The sequence below is a fragment of the Gossypium hirsutum genome, chromosome A01 (assembly GCF_007990345.1).
Source record: "Gossypium hirsutum isolate 1008001.06 chromosome A01, Gossypium_hirsutum_v2.1, whole genome shotgun sequence".
Lineage (NCBI taxonomy): Eukaryota > Viridiplantae > Streptophyta > Magnoliopsida > Malvales > Malvaceae > Gossypium > Gossypium hirsutum.
The window spans coordinates 107,015,831-107,021,830 of NC_053424.1; positions in this window are offsets into that span (position 1 = coordinate 107,015,831).

The following is a 6,000-nucleotide window of genomic DNA, read 5'->3' on the forward strand; positions in this document are numbered from 1 at the left end:
GGGTTTAGGGTTTTAAGGTTAAGGTTTTTGTTAAAATAAATTAAAGTTTTATATGTTTAGAGTTTATGGTTTTGGAAAAAATAAATTAGGGTTTAGAGTTTTTAAAAAATAAATTAATGTTTATGGTTTTTAAAAAATAAATTAAATTAAGATTATTTTTTATAAAAAATAAATTAGGGTTTAAGGATTTTTAAAAATAAATTTGTGTTTAGGGTTTTAGGATTTTTGTAATAGTTTTAGGGATGAGTTCTGAAAAAATTATTTTAACGAGATTGATTTTGTTTTTTTTTGTTCAGTCAATAAAAGTACTGAAAAAAAGCTGGATGCTATTTTTCTACAGTAATTTCTGAAATTTTTTTTTGAGAAGATGGTTATGAAAAAAATGGGTAAAAAACGCTTTAAGCAGGATATACTGTCAACAAAAGTAATGAAAAAAGCTCACCTGGATGCTATTTTTCTACAGGAGTTTCTGAAACAATAATTTTGAGAAGATGGTTTTGAAAAAATAGGGTAAAAAACGCTTCAAGCAGGATGCACTTTCAGCAAAAGTACTGAAAAAGCTCCCACATGGACACTATTTTTCTACAGGAGTTTCTGAAAAAATAATTTTGAAAAGATGATCTGAAAAAATAATGTCAAAAATGCTCCAAGCAGGATGCACTGTCAGCAAAAGTACTAAAAAAAGCTCCCACCTGGACACTCTTTTTATACAGTAGTTTCTGAAAAAATAATTTTGAGAAGATGGTTCTTAAAAAACAGTGTCAAAAATGCTTCAAGCAGGATGCACTGTCAGCAAAAGTACTAAAAAAAGCTTCAAGCTGGACGCTATTTTTCTACAGTAGTTTCTGAAAAATAATTTTGAAATGATGGTTCTGAAAAAATAGTGTAAAAAATGCTTCAAGCAGGATGCACTGTAACAACCCGTTTTTAGTCAAATCAGAACAGTGATTTTGGAACCACAAATTCAAAATCAAAATAATTATTTTATTATTATTTTAATGTCTACAATATGATAGTATGTTTGTGTGAAATTTTATTGTTTGAGTGTTTAATTTAATGAAAAGGACTAAATTGCATAAAGTGTAAAATTTAAGTTCTATTAGTTAAAGGTGTCTAATAGCTATGGAATATTAAAGTGGAGGTCCTTACGTTATAATTAGACCATTATTAAGTTGGGTGGACATTTATGTACATGGTTTATATGAAATTTTTAATGTTTTAATAAAGGTTAAATTAGTAAATTATAAAATAACTTAAGTTAAAATAATAAAAAAACATGGTATCAACTTTACCATTAAGCTTCCACCACTGAAATTTAGGGCTTGAAACACCATTAAAGAGCTTGAAGCATTCGACCTAGTCTTTTTGAGCATGTACGTTCATTTTCGTCCCGTTTTTAATGATTTTCATGTTTTTGAGATCGTTGCAGCTTAATCTAGCTAGCCTAGGGATTAATTCGCAAAACTGTTAAAGGTTAGGATGTTTCCATTGATGAATATGTATGAGCTTTAATGATTGATGATAGATTATGAATTTTGATGATAGTTATACAAGTTTTGTTAAGTGATTTTTAGTGAAAATGTAAATTAGGGATTAAATTGTGAAATGTGGAAAATTTGTGGTTAAAATGTGAAATAAATGAAAAATATGGGCTGCTAGGGATCTAATTGAAATTCCGATAGCATGGGTTTGGGTGGAATTGCATGAATTTGTGATTTTATAAATAAAGATTAAATTGTAAAAGTTGTGAAATACTTGGGGCAAAAGTGTAAATATGTTTTAATGAGTGTTTTGGATTAAATTGAATAGAAAGATTTTTAAATAAGCTAAATTTTATTACATATAGATCAAGAAACGCAAAATTCGGATCTAGATCGAGGGAAAAACAAAGTACTCGACTAATCGACCTATTTCATCATTTTTGTGAATTGAGATAAGTTTGTATGATTAATAAGCTTAATGTTATACGTGTTTATATGCTTAAATATTACAATTGTAATATTACGACACTGCGAAATATATCGACAAAACATTGAGACAGTGAGAATCCCGGTTGAACCTTAGGAATAGATAAGATACTAGTGACATGTCATTAGGGGTTATTGTGATTATGTGATCCAGGTGCTAGTCATGTACGTCCTACCGGTGGCTGAGTATACCGGCATGTGTTGCGGTTACTTGACAGCTTGTGTAAGCAGCACCGTGTAGCTACGTCTTGACTGACAGCTTGTGTGAGTAGGCCTGTTGATAGCTCGAGAATGAGCATATATGTGATTTGATATTGAGATAGAATTGGCTATGAATGATGGCACTTTGGTGTGAGATTCCCGAGTATCCGACATTATTCCTGTAATGACCCAAAATTCACGGCATCGAAAAAGTACGTTATCGGGCCTTCATTTTAGTGAAACAGGTTCGTAAATATTAATTAAAAATATTTACGAAGCTAGTTGTGTGTTTAATTAGGTTTTAGTTAGGTAAATTTAACTTAATTACGAGTAATTAGCAAAAAAGATTAAATTGAATAAAGTGTGAAAGTTTAATTATAGATTAAAAGAAAATAAAAAGGATCAAATAGACAATTATACCTAATGTATTAAATGACGCGGCTTGATAAAATTCTTATATTTTTTTTTATAAATATTATTTAATTAGATTATTTTATTATTTTATTATTTTATAAATTAAATACATACATTTGTAATACAATTATATAATTATTTATAATATAAGAAATTATTATTATATATTATTATTATATTATATATATAAAGTAAATGAAATAAAAGAAAGAAAGAAAGAAAATATTAAGCATGGACGAAACAGAAAGAAAAAGAAAGGAAAGAAGGGAGAAAAGAAAGAATAAGGAAAATAAGGTTTTAAAGGTTCCAAATTAAATTGGTAAGTCAATCTAAATCCTTTTTTTTGAAATTTTTGAGTTTTTATGTTCCTAGAACAAAATACTACTAAGTATATGCTGAAATTTTGGAAATTACTAGATTTTTAGACACTAAATTTTGTTGAGTAAAAGTGTGAATTAGGGATTGAATTAATAGAATTTCAAGTTAGAAGTGGGAGAAGGATTTAATTGTAGAATAGGGTATAAATTTTGTGTAATAAGGACTAAATTGTAAAAATTTCAAAATCAGGTATTTATGATGAAAATTAGGAGTTAAGTTTGAGTTTGGATGATTATGGAGTAGGAATAAGGTATAAATGATGATGGAAAAATAAATGATTTTTTGTTAGGGATTAAATTAAAATTAAGGTAAATGTTCAATAGAAAAATCTAACTATTAGATATAATAGTGTTGTATTAATAATTGTAAATTACTTTAATTTTCGTAGTTAACATCGAATTGGAGGCATCGGTCCAGAAAGAAAAGGAAAAGATTGCCGGGGAGTAACTCGGTAGAAAGTCTGGTTTGTATTACTATAATTTAAGTTATTTATTGTTAAATGTTAAATTTTAATTTATGTGTATGGTAAACGAAATATGAGGTAAGTATTATTATTATTGAGATGAGTGGGAATTAAATTGAATAGTTGATATGAATTAATATTTGAATTGTATATTGATTGAAAGCGAGAAGTGAATTTGAATCGAATGGTGAATGATATTAAATTGAATGAAAATGTATTGAGTTGTGAAAATGTGTGAATTTGTGAATTGAATATTGGTTGAAAGGTGGAAAATAATTGAATTGAAAATGTGAGAAATTGTGATTGAATTGAGGTATATATGTCATTTGAATACCCTATTAACTAGTCGGACTAGGTCGGATATAGTTGACATGCCATAGGATTGGAAGTGTTCAGAGATACTTCGACCTCGAGTTGATGAGACATTGGGTGTCACTATATTACTTCGGATAGATTCGACGAGGTACTGGGTACCAACTTACTTCGGCTAGACCGATGAGACACTAGGTGTCATTATATTACTTTGAATTATCCGATGAGGCACTGGGTGCCATATTGGTGTGTATGGTTGGATCTATGTATCCGTCAAAGTCCGAGTCTTGTTAATAAGGGTAAATAAATGAGATAGAAAAATTGAATGATAATGAATGGTTTTGTTTATAAAATAAAATGTGAATTGAAATGAAGAAATGAAAAGGAAATGAAAGAATCAAAGGTCCATGAAGTGATTGATATTCAAATGAGATGTTATATGATATCAAATTGATGAATAGCTAAATTGAGTTGCTATTGTTAAAAAGTGAAAGTTAAATTGAAATAGTTTATTTATAAATTAATTGTTATATATAATTTAATATGTTTATTTGTTACTTTACTTTAATAATTTGAAATATAGTAATACCATTGAGTATATCCATACTCAGCGTACGGTTGCTTTCCGTGTACAAGTTAGTAGAAGTTAAACGATCCGGTCCAGCATCCAGGCCGATCCCGACCTCAGAAACTTGGTAATGTATATTTCTTTTTGGTAAATATGACATGTACCTAGGTTATGTATGTTTGTTATGGTGGATTTAGTTGTAAAAGATGACATATGTTGTTTTGAATGGTCATATGAAAAGATAAGAAGACAAAATGGCACATATAATACTAAACTTTGAAATGGAATAGAATGAAATTTCTAAACTAATTTTAATGTTGCTTGTGAATGTTTGGTGAATAGATTATCATGTTGATGTCTTGATATGTTTTAAAGGTATTTGTATATTACAATTGCATTAGTTGTGATATTGGTTTGAATTGGTTGCGATTTAAAATTTGTAGGGTTGGTTAGGTTATTGTAAAGGGGTTATATTGAGTCCACACGGTCTGGCACATAGGCGTGTGAGCCCTGTACTTAGGAAAAATTTTAAAATTTCACGAAAAATTTCCCGAGCACCCAAATTGGTCCCGATTCACGTCTAATACGTATTTTAGGCCTTGAAGGTCCATAAAAGGGACATTATGAATGTTTTATAGTATGTTAGATATTTATTTGTATATTTTTCGTAAATTGTCTAAAAGGTCTGGTAATGCCCTGTAACCCTGTTCCGGCGATGATTTAGAGTTTAGAGGTGTTAGAATTTCGAATGGTTCAACGGGAAAAGCTAATGGTACATGGATGTAAGCAATGATACGGATCAGTTCAGGTACTTGTGAAAGTTTGGCAAGTAAGTGATAATTGATAAGTTCATATGAAAAGTAAGTGAAAGTTGATAAATTTATACATGATACATAGAATTATGGAAATGTGCAACTTGTTGAATTGAATGTATTACTTATGTTCTTTAAATTGTGATTGAATTGGCAATTATACTTATTAATCATATGAGCTTACTAAGCTATAAAGCTTACTCTATTTATTTTTCCGTGTTTTTTTTAGTGATTTCAAAGGTAGCTCGGATTCGGGGATTGTCGGAGACTTTATCACTATCAAGCTATCCTTTTGGTACTTTTGAATCTATGTTTTTGGAATAGATGGCATGTAGGAACTTTGCTCATTTTGGTATATAAGTTGATGATTAATTTAGCCATTTGTATTGACTTGTAAATGTTTATGGTTTGGTTTGTATATATAGCCATGAAAGTTGGCTTAATTTGGTTGGTTTGGTTGTGTATATATATGTGTGCATATGGCTTATATTATGTGATTGAGGTTGACTTTGTGATGCTTATTGATAGTTGATATTGTGGTTGTCAAATGGTTGATATTAGAGAAGATATATGCTTGTAAATTTGAGCATAATGATGCATATTTGGAAATGTTTACTTAGTTGAATTGTATATGTGAATTTTGTATAATGTAATGGTCCATTTTGTGACTTGTGTAACACCCTATACCCGTAACCCACGCCGGGGCGAAGTACAAGGCATTACCTAACTCAACTTCATGCATACCACCAATCTCAAGTTACCAAGACTTGGTCCTGATTAAAACTTTTTCAAATTCTACTTTAAACTTCTTATTATGGGCCTACGAGCCCCACATAGATCATCAAAAATTATTTAGAACCATTCCAGATCCTTAAACCGACCTTA